The following is a 15,875-nucleotide window of genomic DNA, read 5'->3' as shown; positions in this document are numbered from 1 at the left end:
TTATAGAAATAAGAGTATTGGCAAAATGTCAACTCTGCAACTCATGTTCAATTGTATTTCTGAGAATAACGCTAACCAAAAAGAATAAACATTCATTCGTTTAAATGAATTCATCTGGTTTTTTACTGAATACTTAGCATTACTTATCTGGGGCACCTTGTCAATATTCTACGAAAGTAAGTCTTATTTTTGTAATTACCTAACATGCATTGAGGTTAATATAACATTCAAAACAGAATTTGATTTCTTGTTATATGAAACACGGAACTCAATAGGAAAAATGAGAGTCATTTTCCATTTGGACAACGTGGGCACTAAACATGCTTATTTGGGTCCTTTGTCTTCGTGACTGCGAGTTAAGTCTTACTCTGTAGCCCGCTAAGCAAAAGGTCCATCTAGTCCTGACAGCTGGCAGCATCCGGCATGTTTCCTGAGCTCAAAAATCATAAATTACAAGTCATCATAACGCTCTCCCTGGCATCTGCCTACAACCGTGGGGGATGCATATGGCATTAAATAGCTACATTTTCTATGAAAATGAAAACATAATTACATTTTTAGACAAAAATTCTGCAGAGCTTTTACTCAAACTGTGGGTTAATTTTTTCTTGCTTTTTAAAAATCTTAATTATGAGAATCAGAGTATGTGTGGGAACCAAGTGCCTTTCACTCCCCAACCTTGTGCTCAGCGCCCCCCCCCCCCCACCCCACCCTCCACACACACACAGTTCAAAAGGCAGCGCAGGGCACCATAGCTCCTCAATGAAGTCAGAATATGCGGTGTTTATGATCCTTCTGGGCCCAGGACTGTGAGAATTTACAGATAAATGGGTAATAGGCCAGTAACAGAAGCATGCGCAATCAGCGTGTCTCATAGCTCCTCTAGTTGCATTGACATGTGGTCCCCACAAGAAAACATGGAACTGTTACCCCAAGCTCCAGAGCGTGGACTTGCGGGGTCCCAGACCCACAGACGTGGAAGGGTAGCATGAGCGTGGAAAGGAGTGTCCAGCCTCTGTGCTGGGTGGGCCCTTATTTGCGAAGGCGCCTGCACTGCCTGAGGCTCCTCCTATGCCGGGAGGGAGGTCTCCAGCGCGGCTCCGAGAGGCCTAGACAATGTCAACCGTGCTCTCCCCGGCGGGTGGGTGATGTGACGAACCCTTAACTGTTGGCTGGAGAAATGCCTGCTGAGCGCGCACTCCGTGCCCGTGCCCAGCACATCCCACCAGCAGCAGCGCAGCTCCCTCCTCTTTCGCACTCAAGACTGAAGAGCAAACAAAATGCTCTTATTCTTCACTCACAAAACATCACTTCCACATTCTTTTTGAAACAATGACCTTAATTTGAATTGTTGGAGTTGATGCAAAAACCAGTGTTGGAACATGGTGTTTCCAGCTCGCTAAGTTGGTGGAAAACTAATCCCGACATGTGACATTCTCCCAATTGTTCCAGTTCTAAGCCCCACGCTGTCTCCTCACACCGTGTTGCCCAGGAGCTGCCTGAGTTCTGGTGGGAGAGGGTGGTTCCTAACACAGCGCTGTCCCTTGCTCACACCTGTCGGAGTTCATGTGCTTAAGCAAAGCGGTGTGGCTAGGCTTCAGTGAGCTCCACATGTGTCCGTGCACCCCAAGACCAGCCTGCGGCTCCCCCTCCTCCCTGGCCTGCAGGCCCCGCCCCGGCTCCTCTGCAATCACAGTCTGCTTCTGTTGTTTCCCTTCTTTCTAAAAGATGTGCGTAGAGTGCCTGGCGCAGGTGGAGGGGGTCTGCGCGGGACAGCGCCTGTGTCCTGGACTCAGGACAACCTGACACTCCCAGGCTCTGGGGAAAACAGCCTGAAAATCCCTCTGAGGACCACGTATCCCAGGACTCTGCCTCCCTGGACTTCAGAGAGCAGAGGGGCCACTCTCAGAGCTTGGTCCTTCTGGTGGCTCTTACCCGCAGCTGGGTCAACAGGCACCTGTTTCCCGAATCCACACATGGACAGGCTCAGGCCCTCTGCCAGCTTATTCCTCCCTATTGGACGCGAATGCAGTAATACATCCCGAGGGCTTGGCTTCTCCCCAGCAGGCAGTGTCTCCACCCTGGGTAGCTACCGTGTTATGCTCTGTGCCCTTTCTGATCCCTTCTGATTTTTAAGTTTGTTATAGACCCACTTCCAGCACTGTGCAGGCGCGGAGGGTCTGGCTGCACTGCAGAGACCTTGGTAGGAAACAGTGAAGATGCAGAATTCATTAAGCCCCCAGGGACGGTCCAGGGCTGAGCAGACGGCCTTTCGTTGCAGGCTCCCAGGCTCCATGTGTAACATCCGCTTGCAAACAGGAGACCCGCAGGCAGAGCCCACAGGGTAGGCGTGTGGCTCTTGTCTGAAGCACGAGAATGGGCACCTGGTTCTCAGGGGTGGTGCCACCTCCCAGGCCTCGCGTTCTTCCCTCATTTGCTCAACATGGGGATTAAAGAAGCTCAGCACAGGCCCCAACCTCAGTGGGAGACACACTTGCCTGACACCAGGGGCTCAGGACTGGCTCTGGGAACTGCCACCCTAGTGGGCATCTCCTCCTGTCCTGTCCTGCAGTCCAGCTCTGCGGCTCGCAGGCCACTCCCAGGGCAGGCCCTGAGCCTCACCTCCTGCTTTCCTGTCTAGCAGCAGGCTGTGCAGGTGGAGGGGCATTTGGTGCTGTGTACAACACCAAGAATGTCTCCTTTCCAACTTTACTGTTTCCAGTGAGACTTCAACGCTATAGAAGGTGGTGGGATAGCCAGTTAGCCTGGAGGTCAAATCATGCCCGGTATTGCTGACAACAATCAAGGCTTAACTACAACAAGACTGCACACAAAGACCACTAGGGGGTGCACCAAGAAAAGATAAAAAAATGCAGAGACAAAGAAACAGGACGCAAATGTCAGAAATGGAAGATATAGAGCTCAAAACCACACTTTTAAGATCTCTCAAGAACTGTCTAGAAGCTGCCGATAAACTTAGTAAGGCCCTCGAAAAGACTGGTGAGACCGCCAATAAATGTAGTGAGATCCTCAAGAAATCTAATGAGACCCTCGATATTGTGATAAAGAACCAACTAGAAATTAAGCATACACCGACTGAAATAAAGAATATTGTACAGACACCCAACAGCAGACCAGAGGAGCTCAAGAATCAAGTCAAAGATTCGAAATGCGAAGAAGCAAAAAACACCCAACCGGAAAAGCAAAATGAAAAAAGAATCCAAAAATGCGAGGATAGTGTAAGGAGCCTCTGGGACAGCTTCAAGCGTACCAACATCAGAATTATAGGGGTGCCAGAAGATGAGAGAGAGCAAGATATTGAAAACCTATTTGAAGAAATAATGACAGAAAACTTCCCCCACCTGGTGAAAGAAATAGACTTACAGGTCCAGGAAGTGCAGAGAACCCCAAACAAAAGGAATCCAAAGAGGACCACACCAAGACACATCATAATTAAAATGCCAAGAGCAAAAGACAAAGAGAAAATCCTAAAAGCAGCAAGAGAAAGAAACTCAGTTACCTACAAGGGAATACCCATACGACTGTCAGCTGATTTCTCAACAGAAACTTTGCAGGCCAGAAGGGAATGGCAAGAAATATTCAAAGTGATGAATATCAAGAACCTACAACCAAGATTACTTTATCCAGCAAAGCTATCATTCAGAACTGAAGGTCAGATAAAGAGCTTCACAGATAAGGAAAAGCTAAAGGAGTTCATCACCACCAAACCAGTATTATATGAAATGCTGAAAGGTATCCTTTAAGAAGAGGAAGAAGAAGAAAAAGGTAAAGATACAAATTATGAACAACAAACATGCATCTATCAACAAGTGAATCTAAGAATCAAGTGAATAAATAATCTGGTGATCATAATAGAATCAGGGACATAGAAAGGGAATGGACTGACTATTCTTGGGGGGGAAAGGGGTGTGGGAGATGCGGGAAGAGACTGGACAAAAATCGTGCACCTATGGATGAGGACAGTGGATGGGGAGTGAGGGCGGAGGGTGGGGCAGGAACTGGGAGGAGGGGAGTTATGGGGGGGAAAAAGAGGAACAAATGTAATAATCTGAACAATAAAGATTTAATTAAAAACAAATCAAACAAACAAAAAAAACCAAAAAAATTATCTTGGGAAGGTTCAAGTCAATTGGTCATTCATGTTTACCATGGATGTTTAATAACACTGCTTTCTTCTGGGTATATAGTTGAGACCAACAAAAACAATGAGAGTTTGATGGCCAACTAGATAAGAAGAGGCAGGACAATTTATGACCAAGAAGATGCTGGGCTGAATTTGGGTGCGAATGGGGTCTTGGGAAGTCAGAAGTTTCAACTTCTTTGGGATAATGTCTTCAAAGTGCCAAGCAAAGGAGATAATCTGGGAGAATAAGCCAAATGCAACAACTGTGGCTATGCAATTTGGGGCACAATGCAGGGTTCACATAACATCATTCTTAGTTTTAAACATTCTTTGGAAAATTAAAAATCTAAAATATTGTTAAAATTAAAAAAAAAAAAAAAAAAAGAAGGTGGTGGGACAGACTCAGCCACTTCTGCTTCCCTGACCAAGGTTCCCGACTTCCTACTAGGGTAGCAAGCCAAGGGAAGGAACCCATAAATAAATCGGCCTGATTCATACCCTACACTCCCGTGCCCCAACTCTCCAGGAGCTGAGAGCACCACACCCTCACCCCTGCATTAGAGGGAACACATTCCTCACATCCCTGGCTCGGCGTCGCACAGGGATTCAGACACTGATAGAAAGCCCCGTGAAGAGAAGAACCCTGTTCAAGATGTGCTTCTGAGAGAGCCCTGCTGGCCCGGGAGGAAGGTTGGGGGAGGGGCCCGAGAGGAGATGAAGGGACAGAAGGGATGGAAGGGACGCTGTGTGACAAGAACTGGGTGCTCAGAACAGTTTAAAAGAAGCAAATACACGTCTCTCAGGGCCTCGGGGAGACAGAGGGACTGAGCGAGACCACCTAGATTGTGAAATTATGACAACACCCTTAAAAGAATTAAAAACTGAGAAAAGTAACCAAGCAATAATGGTGATGATATATTCATAAATACTTTCTTTTATAATGTTACCTACTAATTCAGTAACAAATATCGCAGGATGATGGGGTTGTCCTTTATCACTGACCTCTCATAACCTCGGAAGACAAAATTCTCACGTATTCCAGTGCACAGCTCTCTCTGACACAAGGGTTAGAGTCACAATCCTACCATTTACTGGCTGTGTAAGATGTAAACCCCTTCAAACTGCCTAGATTCCAATATCCTCTTCTGGAAAATAGTGATGATGGTATTACTTCAAACTTAGACTTTTTGTTAATATTAAAGGGATAATACAAGGAAACTCTCAGCTGAGTGCTTGGCATCCTAGACTACATTATGCAGATAATACATAACATGCATTATCTTATCTAATAAAAGAAAAACATGCAAATTGACCATACCTCTGCTACACTCACAAGGCATGCCCACAAGCCACACCCACCAGCCAATCAGAGCAAATATATGCAAATTAACCCAACCAAGATGGCGGCCAGCAGCCAGGGAGCTGGAGCAAGCAGGAGGCTTGGTTGCCCCGGCGATTGAGGAAGCCAAGCTTCCTGGCCGGCTGCTGCCTCCTCTCAAGGCAACAAAGTTTCAATTATTATAGAAGATAAATAAATCCAAGATACCTGCTTCCAGCCAGCCTCCACTGGGAGCTTGGGTGGCTGGGGGCTGTGGCCAGCCTGCAAACAGCCATCAGCCCCTCACCCAGGATGGCCACACCCTCATGGGGTGAGGGTCCCCGCTGGGGGGCTTGGCCAGCCTGCAAACAGCCATCAGCCCCTCCCCCAGACTGGCCAGGCACCCCAGCGGAGACCCTCACCCTGAAGGGGCTGTGGCCAGCCTGCAAACAGCCATCACTCCTCACCCAGGCTGGCCAGGCACCCCAGCGGGGACCCCCACCCTGAAGGGGGTGTGGCCAGTCTGAAAACGGCCCTCAGTCCCTCACCAAGGATGGCCAGGCACCCCAGCGGGACCCCCACCCTGATTCGGGACACCCTTCAGGACAAACCAGCCCGCCCCCACCCATGCACCAGGCCTCTATCCTATATAATAAAAGGGTAATATGCAATCTGACCCTAACAGCAGAAAGACTGGGAATGACTGGTCACTATGACACACACTGACCACTGGGGGCAGATGCTCAATGCAGGAACTGCCTCCTGGTGGTCAGTGCACTCCCACAGGGGGAGCTCTGCTTAGCCACAAGCCAGGCTGATGGCTGCCAGTACAGCGGTGGTGGTGGAAGCCTCTCCCGCCTCCTCAGCAGTGCTATGGATGTCTGACTGCAGCTTAGGCTTGCTCCCTGCTGGAAAGTGGACATCCCCGAGGGCTCCCGGGCTGCCAGAAGGATGTCTGACTGCCAGCTTAGGCCCAATCCCCCAGGGAGCAGGCCTAAGCCAGCAGGTGGACATCCTCCGAGGGGTCCCAGACTGTGAGAGGGCACAGACTGGGCTGAGGGACCCCCCAGTGCACAAATTTTTGTGCACCGGGCCTCTAGTAGATTATATAATTATACGATACTACATAATACCCAATGGCATTATAAATTATATTATTATATGATACTACATAATACCCAATGGCATGTACACATACGCAATAAAAATTTAATCTTGCTGTCCATTGCATTGCATGACTCACTAAAGAATTCATTCTGATGACAGATGTTGCCATAACAAAACAAGCAGTGCCCACTGATGGGAATTCGGGGTGCCCTTCTGAGGATACCAGCACAGTGCTTCATGACCATGCCAGCTCAGTGTTTTGGCTAAAAAAAAAATCATCAGCAGACTGCCATGTTTACATGTGTATGTAGGATCTATGCTTGGATGACATGTTATGTATGTCATGCTTCATCCATGACCTCATACGCCACCTCTTTCACTGTTCAGACCCACCTGAGGCACGGGGCCACCTGTCAACGCCTTTCGGCTGCAGCTCTGGGACCTGCAGAGCCGGTTCTGCTAAGACCCATGCACGGAGAAGATGCATGTTGGGGGCGTCTTTATAATTCCTTTCATGGAGGGTTGACTTCAGAGCATACTGTTCCCTTTCATAAACTTCTTGTTTTAATTTTTGAAATTAAAAAAATTATTGATTTTTAGAGAGAGAGAGGAAGGGAGAGGGAGAGGGAGAAGGGGAAACATTGATTTAAGAGCAAAACATCAATCAGCCGCCTCCTGCATGCTCCCTATCAGGGATCGAGCCGGCAATCTGGGCATCTGCCCTGACCCTGAATCAAACTTGCAACCATTCAGTGCAACAGATGACACCCAAGCAACTGAGCCACACAATATTGCCCTGAGCCACAGCAACGTTTTTTCCAATGACCTTCTGCCATGGTAATGTGGGGCGTATCCATCCCCACACCCCTGGCTGAGCGGCCAGGCCCGGGTCAAGGCGCGGAGACAATGTTCTCGGTGTAACAGGGCACAGCCCCAGCTCATTCCCACATAAGCATCCCAGGCTGCAGATCTAAGGATTGGCCAACATTATAAGTGTTTGTGTCCGTGGCTCTATGAAGGCCCAATCATAGTTTTAACCTAGCAAATTCCTTTGATGGAATGTTTATCATTACTTTTAACTCAAGCATTGGTTAAACAAAACTTGCTCTCCTCTGAAAACACAGAAGCGTCTTCAAAACAAACAAACAAGCAAACAAAATATATATATGAACCTTTTCTTCAAAATAACCCTTGTGTTTGGATGGCTTGAATAAGGACCCTTTCTATTTCACATTTTAAAATAAAATTAACAGGCAGGTAATCCATCCTTTATAAAGAATATTTTCTTAGTCGGCAAAATTGTGTTCCATTTTCAGCCCCAAGTTTCATGTTTATCAGGACAATTCGACCCTTTGCATCAGGCGAGAAGGAGGCTGTGCGAACAGAGACTAGGGAAGGGCCCCAGCATGAAGCTCTCAGCGGCTTGTAGAACCCCAAGGTGATGGCTTCCCCCCAACCTGACCTTCACGTCGGTGTAACAGCCACTGGAGCTGAACCACAGCCCTTATCTCAGCTTCCCAGCTGGCCCGAGCTGCTGTTTTTGACCCTAGAAAGGGTAATTGCTTAACATCTGAGAGAGGGGGGCACATGCAGCAACAAGAAGTTGAAAAGAATAATTTAAGAAGGAATAATAGGATCTGGATTTTAATAATTCATAAGATTCCTTACCAGGCAGGATTTTAATTGCATCTTTATCAGCTGTCCCTTTCCAATTCGAGCGCCTCACAGCGATAAACAGCCACACATACACTCCCCCACGGCGGCCCCCTTGTTTGAGATGCTCTCTGCGGCTCTGGCTAATGTACGTGGCCACACGGCCCTCAGATGTGACAGGGTAACATTAAAGAGAGGCTTTCCTCATGGTGCGTTTTTAATGAAGGCGAGCGATCGAGTCAGGTTCCCACGCCGTTCCTGTAAGATAGAACAAAGACCCACAGAGTCAAACCAAACCTTTGCAACGAGCAAGGTCATGAACTTGTCCTGGTTTGTGGCAGGTGTAAGACCAACAACTGCCAAACAACAACACAGTCCACTTTGAATCCTTAAATACAAATTGTTACAAATTAATTGGTACAGGGAATAAACCCCATTCCAGATGGGGTTATATAAAAAACTAAATCTGATAGTTTTGAATGGAACAACATTCTGGAATTAGATATATCCCCAATATATCAAATATCTATCAAATATATCCAGGTGGATATATAGATGTAGATATACATGTAGACATACATGTAGGTAGCGATCGAGGTAGACAGAGAAATAGAGATAGAGACCGAGATAAAGATGGATACCGACCACAGCAGCTTGGGACCCCAGGAGAGAAGAGAACCAGGTGGGAAGAGGGGCTACACCTGACCCGGGAATCATCCACATGGCACAGGACTTTGCTTCTCGCCCCGCTAGCTCTGCACGCTTGCCTGTGGCCTGATCTGATTCTAGACCTCGGGATCACACCTGTACTGATCCAAGGCAGAATTCCTGTGCGTAGAAAGTATAGGAGGGAACAGGCAGCAAACAGAGGGAGGATTAAGCTCCTTTTAAGTGAGAAACTATGATAGAAACAAGCCACAAGATAAGCCACCATGCAAGACATTATAAAGACAGAAAAAGATCTCATTTAAGTGAATATGCCTTCCAAAATATTTTTTGTTAATCTTCACCTGAGAATATTTTTCTACTGATTTTCATTTTTTTTTAGAGAGAATAGAAGGGGGGAAGTGGGGGAGAGAGAGAGAGATGTGAGAGAGACGTATGGATTGGTTGCGTTGTGCACGCGCCGAGACCGGGGAACAAGGAATGACCCTGCAACCCAGGGATGTGCCTTGAGGGAGAAGCGAGCCTGGACCCTTCGGTGCTGGCCACACTGCAGCCACTTCGCCACACTGGCCAGGGCCCCAAATGACATATTTAAAGGATTACACTAAATCCTGTGATGTATCACAAGCAAGAATAATCAGAAAATATAAACTTTACTCAAAAATTGGCCACTGTCAGAATGAAGGACCTGGACTTTCATGCAGTGTATGATGGACCAACAGGCTCACCAAGAAAGAGCAGCTCAGTTCCTGCAAGCCAAGTTCAACCTCAAATCATCACAATAGTTTATCTTTCTGACTTTAGTGTCTGTTCTCGGAAGATCTCGTTAGAGTAAATTAATGGAATCTTCACTAGGAAATAAATAAAGGGTACAAGCTGTAAGTCATTTTTATTTAAAAATCAGTACCCATTTAAGTAAGCCTAAAGTTATTACATGTTACTCAGTCGATAAATCTTAATTATTAAGACTCCACATAATTAGAATGTGTCCCTTCTATTTAACTAAACTTTATAAAAATAAAAGTAATGTATGGTGGTTAAAACTATGGATTTATGCTGCTGTGGGAGGTCGGGCGCTCCCTCTCGCTGAAACAGTTTGAATTTCCTTATAAATACATGCCATCTCCTTAGCAGCCGTAGGTAGCCCTGAGAGCATCCCCTGGGGGACAAGATGCTGAGGGTTAGATGCTCAGATTCCTCCCACAGCCCAGGGGGGCCGGACAGGGCGGGGTCACCCCCTCCAGAGCCAGGTGTGCTGGTGGCTGGGAAGCCAGGCTTCCGAAGAACCCTCTGGGTGCTGTTGGGCAGTCTGATCATTTCTATGCTGGACCCAGAAGGGTAGACCCGTTAGGGCCGGACTGCCGACTGCCCTCGGGGGTCTTCAGGAGCATGTGTGGGGGGGACCATGGGGATGCTGCTAAACCCGGGGCCTCATCACAAGCCCAGCAGGAAGCCTAGGCTGGTGCCCTGCTAGCCCATGGCCACAGGCTCCAGTTTCTTTCCGCACCTTCCCTCGCTTCCTGTCTTTCCTGGCCCTTTCTCAGAATTCAACCCTGAGGCTAAGGTAGTCCCTCTCCATTCATCTCTCAAGCTTGTGAAGAGCGCAAGGCCACGAAGCACTTCTGCACACGAAGGTTAAGTCAAGGTCAAGGCGTCTGGGATGTAAATGACAGCCACAGGGCTAAGCTAACAACATCGCAGTAGCTGCGGGCAGTGCTGGTGGGACCTGGGAACAAACATGGGGCCACTGTAAATTGCATGGCTTTTCTAGCCGCGAGGCTGTAGAGCAGTGATGGCGAACCTTTGGAGCTCCGTGTGTCAAAATTTTGAAAAACCCTAACTTAACTCTGGTGCCGTGTCACATATAGAAATATTCATAATTTTTTTTTTTTATATTTGCAACCATAGTAAAAAAAGGATTTATATTTTTGATATTTTATATATTTAAATGCCATTTAACAAAGAAAAATCAACCAAAAATATGTATAAAATGAAGAAAAACAGAAAAACAATGTACATTTAGGAAAAAATAATAATAAAAACAATGATAATCAAATGGTACAAAAACTAGAAATTAGTGACTTTCTTGGTGCTGAAGTTTGTCTGCTAATATTTTGATTGCAGGTTCATACTTGGTGCACTTCAAGGCCAAGCAAGCGCCACTAACTTCATCTGTTAGCTGGTTTATTTTGTTCATTTTAATATTATTTAATGCTGAGAACAAAGTCTCACAAAAATATTTGATGAAAAAATTGTTAGCAAAGCCATCGCTAGATTTTTCATGTCACTAAAAGTGTCAGGTACTCTGTTCCAAGCACTCAAAATTTCTTGTTCGTAGTTGCACTCTTCTTCATTATTCAAACAATTTCGTTTCAGATTTTCAAGTTTCGACCTTAAGTCGACCAACACATGAGTCCAAATGCTACCTTGAAAATCTGCAAGTTGAATCTCTAAATTGTCAATTTGCATCCATGGAAATCCTTTAATTCCAAAGTACTGTAAACAACTACATACGGATACTTAATTATTTTAATGGTCTGTTCTAGGCTTCTAAATTGGTTGAATCTTTCACTGAACTGTTCAAATAACGAGTTTACTATATTCTGGTACATAAGTATGGACTCCATTACACTCATTGTAGTGGCCTTCTCGAAATACGTTTTTATCCGAGGAAAATACTTATAAGTTTTAGTTTCAATATCTCGCTTTGAAAATTTTAAGTTTACTTTCAAAAGATTTGATGTATCCAAACATAACATCAATACTTTTGCCAAAATCTTGTAATTTTAAGTTCAGTTCATTCATATGAGCAGAGAGATCTGTAAAAAACATCAAATTGCTGACCCACTTATGATCCTTGGTCTGAGGAAAGTTTGCCAGATCCTTCTTCTCAATAAAGACCGTAATTTCTTCAAAGCACTCCACAAATCGCTCAAGTACTTTACCTCGACTCAGCCATCTCACATTATTGAACATCAGTAGTCCACTGGAGGTTGAATCAACTTCCTGTAAAAGTGCAGAAAATTCTCGCTTGTGAAGGGGTCGAGAAGCTATAAAATTCACAATTTTTGTTACAACTGACATTAAATCATTCAATTCTGAGAATACCGATTTGGCACACAACACCTCCTGATGGGTAATGCAATGAAAAGGTACAAGTGGATGTCTAATAGCTTCCATAAACAATTTCAGGAATCCCACATTTTTTCCCACCATATCTGGTGCCCCATCTGTCATGCCTGACACAATTTTAGAGATATCAATGTTTAGGTCACTGAATGTTTTTATAACAACCTTACATATTTCGTTTCCTGATGTACTTACTGGCACTGATTCTAACTTTGTCGACTCTTCTCTCGTTGTGAGACCATCAGAATATCTAGCAATAATGGCCAACTGAGCATTTGATGTGACATCAGTAGTTTCATCAAGAGAAATCGAAAAATATTTACAACTATTTAAGTCTTTTTTTAATTGATGTTGTACGTTTGTGTTAAGACCTATTATTCTGTCTTTGATAGTATTTCTACTGAGTGGTAACTCAGAAATTCTTTTAATAATATCATCTTTATTTTTCATATCGTGAAATAGAGCTGGTGCACATCTTAGAAATGTTTCCTTAATAAATTCTCCATCACTGAGGGCTTTTCCTTGCTGAGCTATGGAATGAGCAATACAGTAACTTGCTGATCTTAAATTTGTAGAGCATCTTACAAATTTAATGATGGAATTTGATTGACTTTTATAGAGGTGTAGCTGCCTAGAAATGTATTCCTTCCTTTCATCGATACTTTTTTTCAAGAGCTGACAATGATTAGTTTCAAAATGTCTCTTTACATTCCACGTTCTGCTTACTACCATTTCATTACACAGTATGCACAATGATCTGTTGTTTCTGTCGACAATCCTGTACATCTGGGTCCATATGTCTTGAAAGGGTGGGCTACTGCTACTTCCACTTCCTTTATCATTCAATCTTGCTTTTTTATTTTTTTGATTCTTCATCACAAGGCTGCAAAAATAAATAAATATAAATCATGGCATTTTTAATTAAAGGTTGATAGGTTTCTTATCTATTAACTTTTTGCAGTGTTGTTGCACTGACTCCTGGTGCATAACAATTCAAAGATAGTATGTATAACCAACAAATATATGGTGCTGCAATCAATTATCCGACACGCAGAATGTCTCGTCGAGCCCTGTTGCACTGTATATCTTTTTCTTCTAACCCTCCCACTTCTGTCTCCTAACGAACATGGCGTTCGAGTGCGTCCGTTTGCCGAATGCACCCAAAAGCACCCGAACGCACGGGAAGCTTACCCGAGGCACATGTTGACAATAACGAGGCCATTTCCAGAATTGGGCATTTTGTCACTCGAGTAAAAATTAAATGTCATGAGTAAAGATTAATCTCTTTATAGTGCAATTCTCAACCTTTTTATATTAATGTCAATATTGGAACAATGTATCTTGGATGTTTTCACTATGTATCTTTGCTACACACATTTCTACAACAAATAAAAAGCAATTGCTTGATAGCAATTGCTATCAAAGCAATTTCATAGCCCTCTTTATGGGAAATCCTCACCTAATTCAGTGTTTCTGAAAAGAGGATTTATTTTGAAGACATAACAGTGCTTCTTCTTTTCTAAAATCGAGTATAAGTCACATTTTACAAACTTAATAACAAGTAGATTTTTTCTTTTAATACATACACTAGTGAGTCGAGGAGGTCAAGGCTGCTAGAGGCCTGACATTAGCCTGGCTCCCAGTTCGCAGGTTAGAGGGAGTCTTACGTCATCACACGAGTAACACCATCGGGCCAGGCGGGTACCACCACAAGGAGTTTAGCATGAAGGCTGACGTGGAAATCTCTGTGATACACACTTCTGCAAACCTGTCTCTTTTCTCTTTGGAAAATGGTTGTACATCCTCTTTCTAATGAAATGCAAAAGCTAAACAATGGATGTACTTAAACTTCACCCTGTTTATTATCAGCCACAAGCTGATCCAATCACAAGGATAGCATACTCCATGAACAACGCCTGTACCGGTAGCTTGTCAGTCTGAGAGTGCGGGCTGAGGCTCAGGTCTGGCCAGCAGTGGTGCAAGCATCATGACCTCCGATGGATCTCACAGTCTGCAGACACTGTGTTCAGGGCCCGGAGTCTTCTGCACAGAGCTGCACAGAGCACACGCCTAGTGGTTCTTCATCTGGGCACTTCTCGGAATGTACGCGAGCTGGTGTCATACCATCTTCAGTCGGTTACGATCTTCATTTCTAGATGTCCCATGAAGATCATTATCAGATGGACACTTTAGTCACCTTTAGGAAGCCCAAGGGTTTATGCTTAACATCTATTTTGTATCTTTCACATCATGCCTTATCTTTAAATATGTCTTCATTGATTTGAGAGAGAGAGAGTGAGAGAGAGAGAGAGAGAGAAACACTGATTTGAGAGAAAAATTAAAAACCATGCCTTATCTTTACAAAAAAAGGTAGCTTTAATTTTCACTGCTAGTGATAGTGGCAACACATTTGGGGGTATTTTCTAAGATAAAGGGACAGAAAATAAAGTTTCCATATTTATTAAATCCTAGAAGTAACACACAAGTTTCATTCTTCTTACTTTAATTCCTTTACGTTGTACTTATTCAAGAAATGTACTGTGGCTGAATGTAGTCCTAACTAGCATGTTGTGACTGCAATATAACCATATTCTTTTGACATGCAGACCATTTTCTAAGTCCAAACACTTGGAACCAATATGTGTATATGGGCAGCCACACCGAGGCACCTGCTTCTTCCTCTTTTTAAAACATAGAAAGCGACTCTGCATGTTCTCCAACTTATGCTTGCACAGCGGCCGCCTGTAAGCCCAGCCCAAGCTCATGGCGGCCAGGCCTTCAGCGGCCACACTCCGGCTTGAGCCCGATTTCAGGCTCCTGTTCCACAGGAGCTCCTGGGAGAAGCTTCCTTTAAAACTCTAACACTGCTGCTGAGCTTGTTTCAAGCTTTCTTTCTTGTTATTTTTTTTCTTCTTTCTAGTTCAGAGAATTCAATAATTTTGGATCCTTATTTCTGTGCATTTAAGTGTTTATTTTATTTATTTTTCCCTGACTTATTTACAAAGCCAGGTGGGCATGTTACGTTAATCCCTCTTTATGCCACTTGACCCCTCTGTTCTCTATAATTTTTAATTATACTATTTGGGTTAACTTCCTTTCCCCGTCACCTCTTCTCACCATTAATTCTTTGGCTAGCACCAATATAGAGGGTTAGATAAAGAGAAAGAGTATAAAATATATACAAAGCTTAAAAGGAAAGGTGACCGTTAGTAGCCAGAATATAGAGCCTTAATTCCAGAAAACTGTGTGTGACGGCCTGGGGCTCCATGCTTGCAACACAATACATCGCAGGAAAGAGGAAAGCCCACGCTTTTAAAATGGGCAAGTGATAGGACAGCCTTTCAGAAGTGCCTCATTCTGGTCCCTATGTGACACATGGCTGTGAGTATCTCTCAGAAGTGCTCCCAGGGAGTTGACAGGTCACAGTGAAGTAGACAAAGGAAAGATACGAGTTTAGTCCCAGACGACTGGCTGCGAGAGCTGCCTTTTCTAAGTGTGATCATTGTTTGCATGTGATTCAGCCCCAGAGACAGTTGACAGATGTCCCTCAAGACTCCTTCTCAAGGAAGACAAGGCAGCCTCGAGAAGTGACATGTAAGGTTAGGATGCTGTGCAGCGCTGAGGCCAGGGGCCACCGTGTCTGCAGAGTGACGGGACGTGGCGTAAGACACCCCGCAGCTGCTTCACGGTTACGTGTGGGCAGGACTATCATTAATGGGCAACATTATGGACAAAACTCCAACTATGGCGTTTACAGCCTAGTGAGAGACAATCAATAACAACAATAGTCTCGCCACTACTGCAAACTTGCAATTGTAAGAAGAAAATTGCTCAGGTGGCTATGCACCATTTTTCAAG

This window comes from Myotis myotis, unplaced genomic scaffold (genome assembly GCF_014108235.1).
Source record: "Myotis myotis isolate mMyoMyo1 unplaced genomic scaffold, mMyoMyo1.p scaffold_m19_p_16, whole genome shotgun sequence".
Classification (NCBI taxonomy): domain Eukaryota; kingdom Metazoa; phylum Chordata; class Mammalia; order Chiroptera; family Vespertilionidae; genus Myotis; species Myotis myotis.
This window is presented reverse-complemented; position numbering follows the sequence as displayed.